This window comes from Sus scrofa, chromosome 6 (assembly GCF_054392235.1).
Source record: "Sus scrofa isolate SSC_HxYL_T2T_F1_AM1 chromosome 6, Sscrofa_HxYL_maternal_Yorkshire_Landrace_v2.0, whole genome shotgun sequence".
Lineage (NCBI taxonomy): Eukaryota > Metazoa > Chordata > Mammalia > Artiodactyla > Suidae > Sus > Sus scrofa.
The window spans coordinates 146,415,701-146,431,944 of NC_139388.1; the positions used below are offsets into that span (position 1 = coordinate 146,415,701).

General features: G+C 36.7%; 1 protein-coding gene across 9 annotated transcripts in view; it reads left to right on the forward strand.

The window, feature by feature from the left end:
• The window catches only part of PTGER3 (prostaglandin E receptor 3), a 202,707-nt gene that overhangs the window by 19,255 nt on the left and 167,208 nt on the right, over positions 1-16,244 (forward strand).

The window sequence follows — 16,244 nt, forward strand, 5'->3', positions numbered from 1 at the left end:
TCAACAGGCGCTGAGCTAAGCATTTCAGAGACATAATCTCATTTCCTTCTATCAACAAACGGTGAAGGGATACTGTTATCTCCTTTTTCAGATGAGAAAATTGGTTTTGAGATGGGAAGTAACTCTCTGAAGGCCACAAAGTTAAATGAAAGCAGAGCTGACCTTCAACTCCAGATTTGTCTGATTTTATAGCCTGTGTAATGAACCGCTAAACTAAGTGGACTCCCTCTTGTTAATATCCATTTATTGGTCTGATTCACTGTAAACAGTTAACTGCTTAAGAGCAGAGACCTTGCCATATTTGCCTCTAAATCTTCCTGGCCTATATCGGCCATTCAGTAAATGACTGTATAGTGAATGAAGAAATGAAGTTGTAATAAACTGAAGGAAGCTGTAGATTTGGAGTCAGGAAATTGAAGTTTAAATTTGGCCTTAAGTGTTTTACATATATTACATGGTATTTATTCTTCACATAGTTTTCAGGGTAGAAGATATTTTTCTATTTTATTTTATTTTATTATTTTTTCATTTGCTAGTTAAGCAGCTTGCTTTGAGGCCCACAGTTGGTAAATGGTATTGAGCAAAAATCAAACCCAAGTGGTTTTTATTCCAAGGCCACCAGTGCTGCTTGTATTGTATCTAATGAACAACAGTGCTAATCATACAGTCAAACTAAGAACATTTAAAAAAAACCATTATGCTTTTTGCTTTATTTGTTAACTCTGGTTGTCCACATTGTTGTTAGTAATAAATGTTCTCAGAAAGACTGAAAAATACCTTTAGTACAGACAAGGATGGGACACGGGGCACTGTTTTCACAAAGGAAGAAAACAGTTAGCTAGAAGCAGTGGGTAGGAGCACTAGAAAACAGTTGCTCTAATGTCTGGTGTCCCAAGAAGAAAAGAACAAAAAGTGTGTTTGGGAAGGTACCCTGGGGGTAGCAATTAAACAATAAGGAATTTTAGCAACAATAGGGAAACAGTAAAACTAACAAAGGAAGGGAAAAACAATGTTTCAAAAGATGCTCAAAATTTTCAGTATTGTTTATGTTGCCCTCAGTGGTCACTGGAGGTGGTATAATATGGTGTCTTCAGAATAAAAAACGTGACTGATTGCAAACCCAGAGTTGGGGCTTCAAGTTCAGAGTTGATTAATCCAGAAGCTCAGCATGGTCATCAAAAACCAAAACTTGCCCCTTCTGCTGCAGTCAATACTGCTGGCCTCAGCCTATCCATGGCTTATTTCCCTCAGGTCATAGGGTGGTTGCTAGTACTTGCTTCCTTGTTTACTTCTAGCAGGAGAGAGAGAGGCTGTGGTTCTCTATGGCTGTCTCCTAAAAATGAAGAAACTTTCCCCTGGATGTCCATAGGGAACTTCCTCTTGGAACCCATTGCCTGGTATAGAGTCATATCATCATCTTTGATCCAGATACTTCCTGTAGCTAGGAATGGAGTAGACCGTGAAGCACTTAGGCTCCAGGGGATATGCTGGTGAGAAGGGGAGATAGGAGAAAGGATGTTGAGTAGGCAACCAATAATGTACAATATAGTGATGATATCTATGCAGTTTAATTGAGAAAATATAGGTGGATGGTCGTCAAAAAGTATAAAGCACTAGCAGTTGGTTATTGTACACTTGACCTGTGATTACTCCAAATTGGGATATGTGTAGAATACACATGAGGTTTTGAAGATTACATACAAAAAGAATATCTCATTGATCATTTTTATTTTGATTACAGTGTTGAAATAATGTTTCAGATATATTTGGTAAATTAAAAACTGATTAGTTTTTTAGTTATGATTAAACTAACAACAGTGTAAACCAACTATATTTTAATAAAAATTATTAAAATCAATTCTACATGTTTCTTTTTACTTTTTAAAGATGTGGTTAACTATAAAACTTAAAGCATACATGTGGCTCACATTTGTGGCTTGAATTATTTTCTTTTGGACAAAGTTGCCTTAAACCAATGATTTTCCAATTGTTTTATCTAGGGAAACTATTTCCAAAAAAATGTCTTTAGAGAAACAGATAAAAACAAAGTTGTTCTGGTTCAATGAGATGGGAGCCAAGCTCCGATAACATCTATTTACTAATTCCTGCAAAACCGTTCCTGAAGATATTTACATTAAATATAGGTTTTAAAATGAAATCAATAAAAATATCTAAAGTAGTAATAGGAATACTTTTATAATTACTCCTATTAATTTTATAAGATTTTCCCTGGGAAACTAATACTGCAATAAAAATTCCTCTCATGGAACTTACACATTAAGGAGAGAGAGAGCTAATGGATTCAGGTGTTGGGATCTGTTTATCTTCCATAGAAGCCTATAGTTCTTATATAAGCCTGGCATTTGAGTCATGGGAAAAATAGATTCCTTCCTCAGGTTTTCTTAATTCTGGTTCCTTTATTTATTTTGCTGTTGGACCAAATGGTATGAATCCAACTAAATCAACAGATGAGACAAAAGCAGCCTAAGGGGGAGAAAGCATAGAAGGTGAACAGGTTACAAGTTTCCATTTTTCTACATTATATATAACGTGAATTTAATCTTCTTCAAACTTGCTCAAACCTGGAAAAAATTGTAAGTGCTAACCATAATTTATGTGATTTTTTAAAAGCAGGATTTTTGGAAAGCAGGATTTTTTTTGGAAGAGCATTCTGAAAAATAAAGTTTATCATTTGTAATGTAAATATCGTGTGGTACTTGATGGTGTCACCTGCAATCTACATAGTGCCTGAAGGGGAAGAGTGATTGTAAAGTGCGTTCCAAAGTTGATACATAAACCATAGTGGATGATGGGGTTAAAAGGGGGCTTGTGCCTCTACTGGACATGGCAAGTTGCCATTCTGCCATGTATCATAGCCACATTTTTCCTCATTGGAATTCACATACTAGTTAGGTGGTGTCACTGAGGGCATCTTTTATGCTTCCTTTTCTTATACTTAAATCTGAATAATAATCCCAAACCCAATGACAACTAATACTCGCATAGTACTTCCTATATATCAGGTTGCAGTGTATCTCCATATCTGTTAAAACAGCAAAGCTAGCAGGTGAGTGGTTTGCAGGAATCAACATCTTCAGTGCTGCTTCTTGGAAACCCAAAAGGAGGGTCACCAGAAATGTTTGGTTGCCGCTTTGCTCCTTCACAAAAGCCAAACAATAAAAAGGCAAGTTAAGCTTGGTTCACACAGTTCTCTTTAAAAAGGTTGAGGCATTGGAGGCTGAGCTTCTGTCATGATCAGGAAATCATAGGAAGTTCTTCTTAATGTCAAAGCAAAACTGATGCCCCTCTGTGACCCTTTATTCCCCTCAAGTTGTGGATCTGGCGTTGCACAATTACTCAGTCCCTATTTGCAGTCAACATAGTGAGTTAACTGTAAAGAAAGCAGGTAAATTTTATGAGGAAGTGTTCTGTGTTGGAAAAAGGAAAGTGATATAATGTCAGGAAGTTTTTATGCTAATACTGACTAGAACTTAACATTGGCAGGGAATTTTGTGAGTAAATTACACTGTTTTTGATGTGTTATCCATTAGACTCTGAGCCGTGTTTTAAATATTTATTATCATATAGGCATCAGATATGGTTTCATGTTTGTGGGCAAGAACTCTACAGTCAAGGACATTAGAACCATATGTAACACTTTTGTAGCAATAAAAGGACTTTTTGGAGTTTCTCTCCTGGTTCAGCGGTTAACAAACCTGACTAGTATCCATGAAGACACAGGTTGGATCCCTGGCCTTGCTCAGTGGGTTAAGGATCCGATGTTACTGTGAGCTGTGGTGTAGATCGCAAACTCGGCTCAGATTCCGCGTTGCTGTTGCTGTGGCATAGGTTGGTGTAGGTTGTCAGCTACAGCTCTGATTGGATCCCTATCCTGGGAATCTCCATATGCCTTGAGTGCGGCCCTAAAAAGAAAATAAATAGATAAATAATTTTTTTTTCTTTCTATGTATTATAAATTTGATGGTAAGTATTCTTATTAAAGGCTATTGATATGCCTACCATCTTTTGTTTTTTCTCTTGACCTATACTTTTGGAAAAAAATGTTAAATACACAACAGAAATTCTTCCTTATAAGATTCAGTGTTTTTTCCTGTGTTTTTATAGAAAAATCTGATTTTTATTTATTTTTTTGAAATATGGTTGAAATACAATATTATGTTAGTTTCAGGTGTACTACATAATGATTTGACATTTGCATACATTAGTAACTATCTGTCTTGTACAAAGTTATTATAATGTTTTCCCTTATAATGTACTTTACATCCCTATGGCTATTTATTATCTAACTAGAGATTTGCACCCCTAAATCCCCTATACCTATTTTGGACCCCCCCCAATACCTCCCTTCTAACAACCACCCATTTGTTCTCTGTATCTATGAATCTGTTTTCTACTGTTTTTTTTTCTTATTTTTAATTAAAGTATAGTTGATTTACAATGTTACTGTGTCCCACAGATTTTTGGATTGCTGTGTTTCTATTTTCATTTGTCTCTAGGTATTTTAATTTCCTCTGATTCTTCTTCTTAATTTTTCCTCTTTGAATAGGTTATTTAGTAGCATGTTGTTTAGCCTCCAAGTGTTTTTTGCATCTTTTAGTTAATTTCTAGTCTCATTCTGTTGTTAGGAAAGACGGTTGGTATGATTTCACTTTTCCTAAATGTATTGAGACTTGTTTTGTGGCTGGCATGGAATCTATCCTGGAGATTCTTCCATGTGCACTTGAAAAGAATGTGTATTCTGCTGCTTTTAGATGGAATGTTCTATATTTATCTATTAAGTCAATCTAATATAATGTGCCATTTAAGGCCGGTGTTTCCTTACTGCTATTCTGACTAACTTGTCCACTGATGTAAATGGGGTGTTAAAAGTTCGCTACCATTATTGTGTTACTGTCAATTTCTGTCTCTATGTTGGCTAATATATGCTCTATGTATTTAGGTGCTCCTTATGGTGGGTGCATATATATTTTCAATTGTCATATGTTCTTCTAAGATTGATCCTCTTATAGTTATGGAATGTTCTTCTATGCCTCTTAGTACAGTCTTTGTTTTAAAGTCTATTTTGTCTTATATAAATATTGTATATGTCTTATATATAGTATTGTCATCTCACATTTCTTTTTGTTTCCGTTTTCATGGGATACCTTTTTCCATCCCCTCACTTTCAGTCTGTGTGTCTTCAGATCTGAAGTGATATGTATAGGTCTTGTTTCTGTGTCTTTGATTAGAGCATTGAGTCCATTTACATTTAAAGTAATTATTTACAGGTATATACCTACTACCATTTTTTGTTAATTGTCTTATGGTCATTTTTGTAGTTTTTTTTTTTTTCTTTCTTTCTTCTTCTTTGGCTCTCTTCTGTTGTTATTTGATAACTGCCTTTAATATTATGTTTAGATTCCTGTCTCTCTTTTTGTGTGTATCTATATATAATATATATATGATTATTTTAAGTATTTTAAATGTTCTTCAGTTCAAATATATTTTAACAGCCCTGTACTTTTACTGCTCTCTACCACTTTTAGTGTTTTTGACATCTTATTTTGCATCTTTTTGTTTTGTTTATACCTTAACTACTTATTGTGGGAGTAGGTGATTTTACTACTTTTGTCTTTTAACCTTCCTGCTTCCTTTATAAGTAACTCTTCTACTACCTTTACTGTATGTTTGCCTTTATCAATCAGATATTTCCTTTTGTAATTTTCATGTTTCTAAATGTGTTTTTTTCTTTTCTGCTTAGAGAAGTCCCTTTATTGTTTCTTGTGAAGCCAGTTTAGTGGTACTGAACTCTTTTAGCTTTTGCTTGTCTGTAAAACTTTTTATTTCTCTTTCAAATCTGAATGATATCCTTTCAGGGTGATGTATTCTTGGTTGTAGGTTTTTTCCTGTTTTTGTTTGTTTGTTTGTTTGTTTGTTTTTGGTCTTTTTGCCTTTTCTAGGGCCGCTCCCACAGCATATGGAGGTTCCCAGGCTTGGGGTCTAATTGGAGCTGTAGCTGCCGGTCTATGCCAGAGCCACAGCAATGCGGGATCTGAGCTGCATCTTTGACCTACACCACAGCTCACGGCAACACTGGATCCTTAACCCACTGAGTGAGGCCAGGGATTGAACCCGCAACCTCATGGTTCCTAGTCAGATTTGTTAACCACTGAGCCACGACGGGAACCCCTTTTCCTGTATTTTTTCAATATATCATGCCACTACCTCTGGCCTGCAAATTTTCTGCCAGAAAGTCAGCTGATGGTCTTGTGGGAGTTTTCTTGTACATAACTGGCTGCTTTTCTCTTCCTGCTTTTAAGATTCTGTCCTTTTCTTTAGTTTTTCCTCTTTTAATTATAATGTGTCATGGTGTGGAGCTGTGACTTAATCTTATTTGAGACGCTTTGGTTTTTGCACCTGAGTATCTTCTTCCTTTTCAAGTTTAGGGAAACATTCAGCCATTATTTCTTAAATAAGTTCTCTGTCTCGCTCCTGCACTCCTCCTTCTGGGACCTTTATCATATGAATGCTAGGATGCTTGATGTTGTCTTAGAGGTCTCTTAATTTATCTTCATTTTACATTTTTTTCCTTTTTTTCTGTTTAGCTTTAGTGATTTCCAGACAAGAGATGATGCTGGTCTGAATTTAGCTTCAGTGTTAGTGGACATGAAAGAGGCGATAGATTGAATAATATCAGGAAGTTAATGGGTGAATTTGTGGTTGATTGGATGTAAGAAATAAGACTGATGAGGCGGAATGGGAGAGAAACAGCTAGATGGAGAGAGCAATAAATCAAGATGAACCAAGGATAACTCTTTAGTTTCTGTTTTGGGGAACTGGGTTTACTGAAATAGGGAAGATTAGTGGAGAAGCAACTTTGAAGAAGATAATGATTTCAGTTTGAACCTGCTGAGAGTCTGATGTAAGATATATAGATATAGCTGTGCTTTAGGCAGCCAAATCAATCAATTTGGAGCTCAGAGAAAAGGAACAGCCTATATAGCACATAGATGGGTTTTGAAGTTGTTTGGGTTAAAGAGGGAACCCAATGAATTCATGCATAGAGGCTCCCTCCCGTTATATGATAAGACTTCAAAATACTAGCATTTTCAGGATGCATAAAGGAGAGTGCAAAGGAACACTCGGAGAAGTACCAGGAAAATTAGTAAGAAAATCAGAACAAATGGCAATTTGAATATTTGGGAATATTTGGTAAATGGCAACCTGAATATTTGGCAACTTGAATCTTAGGGAATAGAATGTTTTAAGAAAGACTGGTAAGTGTCCAGTAGATTTCATATTCTTTCTGGCGGACTTTGAAAGAGCCCTTCTGGAGGATCTGTGGGCACTCAGGTCAGGATAGAGCAGGTTTAGGAATAAATTTGAAGATAAACAGAATATATAACTCTTTGGAGAAGTTCAACTATAACTTCTGGATCAGTATATATAGGAAGGTGAGGATTGCACAGAAGGTTTTATCTTCTCAAAGTAGGAGGAATATAGTTATGTTAAAATGACAATGGGATTAAGACAAAAGTTAACGATAAAAGAGAAAGGAGGAAATAAGGCCTCTAACATTCCTGATGGATAGGATCCAGAGCACAGATGGAAGGTTGGTCTTAGCTAGGAGACCGGACTCCTCTCCTGTTTGACCAAGAGGAAAGGTTGGCTGCAGATGCTGAACTTGGTCCTAAGAAGATGAAAACAGCTTATTTATTCTGTGATGTGAATCAGGACAGTAGAAAATGTGTAAAGCCACTGTGGTGAGTGTGTGTGTGTGAGAGAGAGAATGAGAGAGCACTGAGCTAATGAGATAAGGAGGTTGGGGGGCCATGAATTCAAAAAGAGATCCCAATGTGCCTATATTCACCCAGTTTCCATCTGTGATACCAGTTGCGTCTGTTTGGATCCCCCTATGAGGTAACACCTTCTCATAGCGTAGATCTAAAAAGAGCGTTGTTTTGACATGAAACAAAGTTCAATACAAGGTTATCATATCAGATTTGAACCAGTCATTAGCCTGCATTGTACTACTATAGCACAGGAAGGAATTCTTTTGCCTGTCATGGCTTACTGTCCATGAATCACAGAGACCAATAATTGACCACTAAATGTCACATTCCCTTTAATAGGCCATACTGAATTTTTCTATTAAGTTAAATGTTTTGGCCCATCGTGGAGTGCCAGACTGTTTACTGATTAGTTGTTTAATTATGCACACATCAACTACCTAAGATTTCAAGCTAAAATGACCACATGATTCTTCTAGGATGGACTGTGACACTAACATTTTGCTAATAAATTATATATATATTTTTTATACCTAAGCTTTCAAATATCAGATAAATTAATGCTTCTTTACTAAGTATGAAAATAATGCATTTGTTGTGGAGAATTTGGAAAACAAAGAAACATAGAGAAGAAAATAGAAATCAGCCTAATTTCCTACTCATTGGTAACTTCTTCTAGTATTTTCCTATATACATACACAGAGTTGTTTTTTTAAATTGGATTATGTTATGTAATAAAAATGTTTTCACTTTTCATATCCTTCATGTTATTAAATATTCTTGAAAAACATGATTTTTTTTCCCTTTTTTTTTTCTTTTTAGGGCCGCACCTGCAGCATATGGAGGCTCCCAGGCTAGGGGTCCAATTGGAGCTACAGCTGTGGACCTACACCACAGCCGCAGCAACATCAGATCTGAGCCTCATCTGCAACCTACACCACAGCTCACGGCAACACTGAATCCTTAACCCGCTGAGCAAGGCCAGGGATCGAACCCATAACCTCATGGTTCCTAGTCAGATTCATTTCTGCTATGCCCCAACAGGAACCCCCAAAACATGATTTTAAATGCAACATTGGAATGAATATATATATTTTGCATATTGCATACTATGTATTCTACATATTGATAATTTCCCATAATTTGAACAGTGTCCTTTGCTGGCCATTTATGTTTTTTAATTTTCTTTTATATTAAGGAGACTATTCCAGCACACAAAACTTAGCCTGCATCTCTGATTCCTTCCTTAACTATTTAGCCACTCTTTATTGCCTCTAATACTCTGGTTTCCTGAGTATAAGATAGTAGGATTGAGCATTTTGAATGTAAATTAAACTATTTTAGCAGAAAAAAAGTCTATCTTAACTCTAAATATTTTCAAAGATTAATTTTCTTTAAACCTTGACAAAGACATGTTGTCTAGGCTTTCTCTTGACACCTGAGATATAAAAGTTTGAAATATTACCAAGATACCTCTTCTGACATACATTATCACAAATCTAATCCATCATCTATAATCCAAGGAATGAATATTTTTAGAGTAGATTTTGCCTTCCCTCTTTCAACCAGAATTTGAATACTTAGCTACTGACATTTTTGTACTATTCTAGTAGAGGAATAAATATTTATCTAGCCATAACATACTTACCAAGCTATACTGAGCCACACAGATTTTACATTTCATACTAATTGAGAGGAGAGAGTAATTTCTAGGTACCAACTAATGTGGTGGCAGGCTGCAGGCTTCTTTACAATGCTGAGTTCCCCTGTGTAGTGACTGGATAATCGTTCTGCATTATCAAACATTTAAAGGGCAAGTTTGAAGGGTTTTTTTTAGTGATTCTTAGGTAGAAATTTAAGGAAGGCAGATGTGTAGACAGTACATTCATTTCTTTGCATTATTTCCCTAAACGCCCCTGCTCTCTCTCTGGACCTCAAAGCATTCTGTTCTAGAAGCCTATGCCATAGTGCAGTAGCCTGGGGCTTGGGGAGAGGCATGCTGTGTAAATCGAAGATAATCATCCTTTGTCTCATTCTAATTTTTGCAACTATATTACTAGATGGAGAAGCTATTCAGTAAGCATGTATTAATCACATTTTAGAGAAGAGGAGAAATTAAAATTCAAGTTAGGTAACTGGTCCCTAAACTAGAAGAAGGGTTGAGTCAGATTTATGGCAGATCTTTAACTCTCGATCAGTGTGTTTGCCTTGGTCTGCAACTTCTAAAATATCCCCCATAAAGCTTCCTGAATCTTGGCCTTTGTCATCTTACAATGTGCACTTTCTAACTGTAGTTTTCCTCTCTCCTCCATTTACCAAGACATTTGGGGTTTTCCTGCAGAGGAGTTTTGTCTTTGGTTTCACACCTTTTATCCTTTCAGTTTCTTTTCTTTTTCAGATTAAACCTTTATTCACTTTCTAGCTTTGCCCCAGAATTCATCAGAAAAAAATATAGCCTTAGTAGTAGTAAATATAAGAGACTATGCAGTCCAGCCCCATGGTTTACCAGTAAATTTAATAAGGCACAGAGAGTGAATGACTTGCTTAAAGTCATAAATGGTGGCAGTGCCAGCAGTAGAATTTACTTCTGATTCTTGGTCCATTGTTGTTTGGAAGAATTTAATAAAACTGTGTATTAGTAAAGAAGAAATTATGCAACTTGTAGTTAGTTTTTTAAAGCGTGTATGGACTGTTTATTTTCAAAGCTTTCAGATTAGATAAGGCAGGAGAAGCCTGAAACAAAATCTAGAATGCTGAGATGATTTGGCAACCCTAGAACAGAGTTGTAATCAGACTGGAAAGATGACAATTGTTTCTTAAACCTCCAGTGAAGCTTCTTCCCATGAAAGTCCTTCAAATTAAGTAATTAAGTGGTTTAAAGGGCCCAGACTAGTTTCAGTGTACTTTAGTGTAGCACATTTATCAAACTATATAGGGAGTTTCCGATAGAGCAGGTTATTCTCCCATAGCCTGACAACAGGGGATTATAGAAAACAAAACATCATAGATAAAAAATGGCTGTCAGGAACGTTCTTTTCACACTAATACTGGGAATAAACTGGAAATGCAGAAAAGCCATGTAATGGAGTCTAAGGGAAAGTACAAATTTTATTCTCTCCCCACAAATTATTTTTTCTGGTTTTCTCATTTATCATCTTCAATAGTTACATGTAGTTCATAGCCCCAGGGCATTTTTAAACCAAGAAGTAAAGTACTGAAGGTTTCTAAATGGTGTGGTTATAAATCCCACTGCAGCAAAATTGAATTCAAATGCAGAATATTGAAAACAGTCTCCCTGGTTAGTGTTTTGCACATTTAAAAGATCATTATCAAGGGGGAAGGGACAAATCTTTTTTTTTTTTTTTTTTTAACTTTAGGATGGAGAAAATTAATTGCCCCTAACACTAAGCAGGAATGGAGAATGTAGGGTTTACTGATGTAGTTATGTTCCTGGCTATCACGGGTACAAAGAGAACTCTGTATTCCTGCTGATAATCAGGGGAGAGACAAGAGGAACAGGAGAGGCACACGGAGCCTGGGGAAGATGCTGGCAGAGCAGCTGCTCTGTTCAACCAAAACTGGTCTCATGGCTCCCTGGACCAGATCATTAAAGCTATTTAGAAGGAGCAATTGTGCAGTGTGTTTTCTAAAAAAAAAAAAAAAAAAAAAAAAAAAAGCCTCTGCGGTGGCCAAACATCTTGGTTTTTGTTTGTCCCTTCTTCTTTGTATCAGGAGTAGGATGGGACCAAAGGGAATAATTAATTCTAGCAGAAATCTACATATTGATGCCAAAGGTTTTCTCCCGAAGTCTAATCGTTTAAAAAAATGTTTGCAAATTTGTAATCACTGTTTAACTCCTTAAATAGGAGAATGTCTAATGTAGGACATCTAATATCGAGGTGTCCACGGAGTTGCATTCTCTTCTGGAAGTTTCTGGAAGATCCATTTCCCTGCTCTTTTCATGAATGCTCTCTTGCATTTATGATTAAAATTAGACAAGGAATTAGGAGTTGTACTTCCATCTCTGCCGCCATTTAGAAATGACAATATCATGCTCACTGCCCCTAATTCCAATTATCTTCATATTGCACATCTCATGAGTTCTGGGAAAAGCTAGAGTGTCTATCCCCATGTGCCAGCTATTGCTTACAGAGCTTGGTTTCATAATTTCATAATCATTGCATTGTCAATAGGAAATTAAGGGAAATTGCAGTGGACTCACCAATGTAAGGCATATGAAACCTATATTAGCCTAATAAAAATAATGTGAAATGATTAGCCTCATAAAAATTAATTTTAAAAATAATCAAGGAGGCCTGTATAAAATGACTGAAATCCCATTTTAATAAGTAATTTTGTGAATTTTTCTGAGTATAAAAAAGTTGGATAAATTCAAGACTTTATGAAAGAAAATGAAAATGTCACTTAAGTGAGTTTTTGTATCATTCTAGATGAGGCTCAGGACACTTCCTAAAAGATGGTAAGTGATCGAATATTAGATTAGGTGAGGGACTGAAAGAGCCAAGAGTTTGTAAAAAGAAGACGAAGGAGGAATTCCCATCAAGGCTCAGTAGAAAGGAATCTGACTAACATCCATGAGGACGGAGGTTCGATCCCTGGCCTTGCTCAGTGGTTTAAGGATCCAGCATTGCCGGGAGCTGTGGTGTAGGTCACAGATGCGGCTCGGATTTGGCATTGCTGTGGCTGTAGCTGTGGATAACAGCTGCAGCTCCGATTGGACCCCTAGCCTGGGAACCTCCATATGCCATGGGTGTGGCCCTAAAAAGACAAAAAGAAAAATTAGAAAAGAAGACAAAGGAATTAATAAGCAAGTATTTTTCTCAAGGGCAACTGAATTGAAAATATAGTTTTATACCTTTTAGTCAAACACACTGAGATCTAATTGATCTCACTAGAATAAAGAGAATTCATTTTTACATGTTACGCATTTAGAAACCGTGTTCATTTAGAAGGCGTCATGATGAAGTTTACTTTTACTTTATTTCTATTCCAAAAAAGAAACTTTCCTAAGAAAGTGAGCAAAGTAAGCAACCTTGCTAGGGTGTTTTATCTGTGAGGGAGAATAAATCGTTTTCAAGTTCGTGCCTTCCATCCCCTTTCAACATTTGCTGAGAGCACACTCTGTGGGTAAACTAGTTTTCTACGGTGGTTCTTTAACATATTCCTATAAACTTGGTGGCTTAAAACAATCAAATGTATCTTACAGTTCTGTAGGTTAAAAGGCTGATATGGATCTCACTGGGCTAGTATCAGGATGTCCTACTTTACTTTCTGGAAGCTCTAAAGAAGAATCAGACTCATTTCTTTACTTTTTTCAATTTGTAAAGGTCGTCTAAAATTCTTTAACTCCTGGCCCTCTTCCCTCATCTTCAAAACCAGTAACATTGCCTCTCTCTGGCCAGTCTTTTGTGGACATACCTCTCTCACAGCTGAGAAAGTTCTCAGACTTTAAGGACCCATGTGATTACATTGAGCCCACCCAGATAATTCAGAAGAATCTCCTCATCTTGAGGCCCTTAATATTAGACCCATCTGCAAAGTCCTTTTTGTCACATGTGATAACATATTCACAGGTTGCAAGGACTGAGACGTGGATGTCCTTGGGGTACCATTCTGCCTACAACAGTGGTAGGGAGTGTTCAGTTCATGGGACTCTGAGCCAGCATGAGAAGATGCTAATGTGGGAGTCTCCATTGTGTCTCAGCAGGTTAAGGACCTGATGTTGTCTCTGTAAGCAGGTGGGTTTGATCCCTGGCCTGGCTCAGTGGGTTAAGGATCTGGCATTGATGTGGCTGTGGCACATAGGCCACAGCTGCAACTCCAATTCAACCCCTGGCCTGGGAACTTCCATATGCCACAGGTATAGCCATAAAAAGGAAAAAAAAATAATAATGTAAATATATTTATTTTTCTTAAATTTGGTGTATAATAATTCAATTTTATTAATGAAGGGAACAATCATCAATTCCCTTTAAACAAAAGACTTTCCCTAGTTGTTTGAAATATTTTTATGTACATAAAAATGTTTAAATAATTTAATAGAAATAACTCCATTGTCTTCCATAAGTCTATATATTTTATTAATTTAATTGTAATAACAATATAACTTTATATACATGATACTATCCTAGATTTTGTTCTTTTCACCTTATTATATATATTATTATGTAAACAGGCCACATTTTGTTAAACTTTACTTCTGATACTAGAGATTCATGTATTTGCGGTTTCTTATTAAAATAGATAATGCTTTGCTGAACATTTACTTATATGCCCAGCTGTGTTTTTTTTTTTTCTTTTATTGAATAAATCCCTTTAAAAAATTTTCCTTGAAAGAAATTAGGGTCAGAATATATGCCTCCCCATTTTTCTCTTCTATTTGTTTATAGAGCCATTATTTTTTTCAGGTGTTAGGTGATAATTTGGTTAAGAATCATGGGGTAAGCCTCAGAAAATGGATTTGTCCTATTAGCCAAATCTGGAAATTTCCATCCCCTTTTCCAGTGATTAGTTTAAGAATAACCTGTGATTCAACTCTGTCCAGTAAGACCGAGTTGACGTTTTTATAGCTGGTGAGGATCTGATCAGAGCTGGGGTTTAGCAGGCCACTTCTGGGTTGTCCTGACATTTATTTGCACCGTTGGGTGTCTGTTCTTACTACAATTCAGAAGAGAGGAGGAGCTGAACTAGGATAAGACTGAAACAAGAGCAAATGGAATTGCAGAGGACGAAGCAAAGGAGGATTCAAAGGTGACTGTGATGTGTCGAGTCAGGGTAATTGTTCAAAAAAGAAAGTGCTGGAGTTCCCGTCTTGGCTCAGTGATTAACGAATCCAACTAGGAACCATGAGGTTGCAGGTTTGATCCCTGACCTTGCTTAGTGGGTTTAGGATCTGGCATTGCCGTGAGCTGTGGTGTAGGTGGCAGATTCGACTGGGATCCCAAGTTCCTGTGGCTCTGGTGTAGGCCAGCGGCTACAGCTCCGACTAGACCCCTAGCCTGGGAACCTCCATATGCCACGGGAGCGGCCCTAGAAAAGGCAAAAAGACGAAAGAAAGAAAGAAAGCGCGGTTGTTGTGATAGTAGGTTTGTAGTTCGGGTGTGTGGGCTGCTCAGGGACATTGGGGCCCCTTCAATTTAAGATGTGTGACCTGAGGATAGAACATCCAAAGAAATACGAGGCTTAGAGACACTTTGGGTTCCTGAGAAATGTATTGTGAGCCACAGTGCAAGCCACATACATCATTTTAAATTTTCTAGGAGTGTCATTTTTAAAAAAGTAACAGGAAACAAGTTATGTTCATTTTAATATTATAGTTTATTTGACACACTATATAAAAGTTATCACTTCATTGTATAATCCCAACATCTCAATTTTTTCCAACCACATTTCAAGTGCTTAGGAGCTGTGCTCATCTAGAGAGAACAATTGAAGAGCCAGTAATAAAGTCAGTACCTTTCTTGGCTTGTGAATGTGATCCCATGTTTGGGTTGTTCCTGCCTTTTTTGGGGGGGCGGCGCTATTATGAACAATGCTGTAATGAAACGTCATACACACAGCTGCTGGTGCAGGAATTCAGGGCAGTGTATTCTTGGGAGGGGGGCTTCTGCGAGGTAGCAGATGAGATGGTGCCTGGCTGTCTTCCAGTGGGTTGCTCCTTCTCACACTCCTGCAGGTAGTATGTGAAGTCCACGTTGCTCCACATCCTCACTAACATTTGGGAAAGTCACATTTCATTTTTGTCAAACTAGTGGGTATAAACTGTTTTCTTACTTTGTCATACTATGCATTTCTCTGATGACTAATAGCTTGAATATCTTTTTGGATGCATATGAATTTCACTTTATTTCTCTTCTGTGGAAATCAAACATGTTTATTCATTCAAATATAAATATATTTATATTGTGTATGGTATGTATGTCATATATTCACATATTTTCATATATTCATATATTCATTCACAAGTATTTATTGAACACTCTCTGCTTAATATTAGTCTAGATATGAGGCATATACAGTGTGGAAAAAAATATATGTGGTCCCAAATCCTGCATTCATGGAGTTTACATTCTAGTGTGTGTTCAGTGAGAAGGGAGAGACCAAAACAATGTAAAATGCTCTCTGTCATATGTTAGTGAACTTGAGTTTAAGTCTGGCTCAGCCGTTTTACATCACTAAACCTTGGTTTCTGCAACTGTAAAAGGGAGATGACAATAATATTTATCTTATATTGTTTATTAAATGCATAGGAACAACTTGATACAGGCATCAGAAAATGCTGATGGCAGTAATATTTATCTTATATTGTTTATTAAATGCATAGGAACAACTTGATACAGGCATCAGAAAATGCTGATGGCAGTAATATTTATCTTATATTGTTTATTAAATGCATAGGAACAACTTGATACAGGCATCAGAAAATGCTGATGG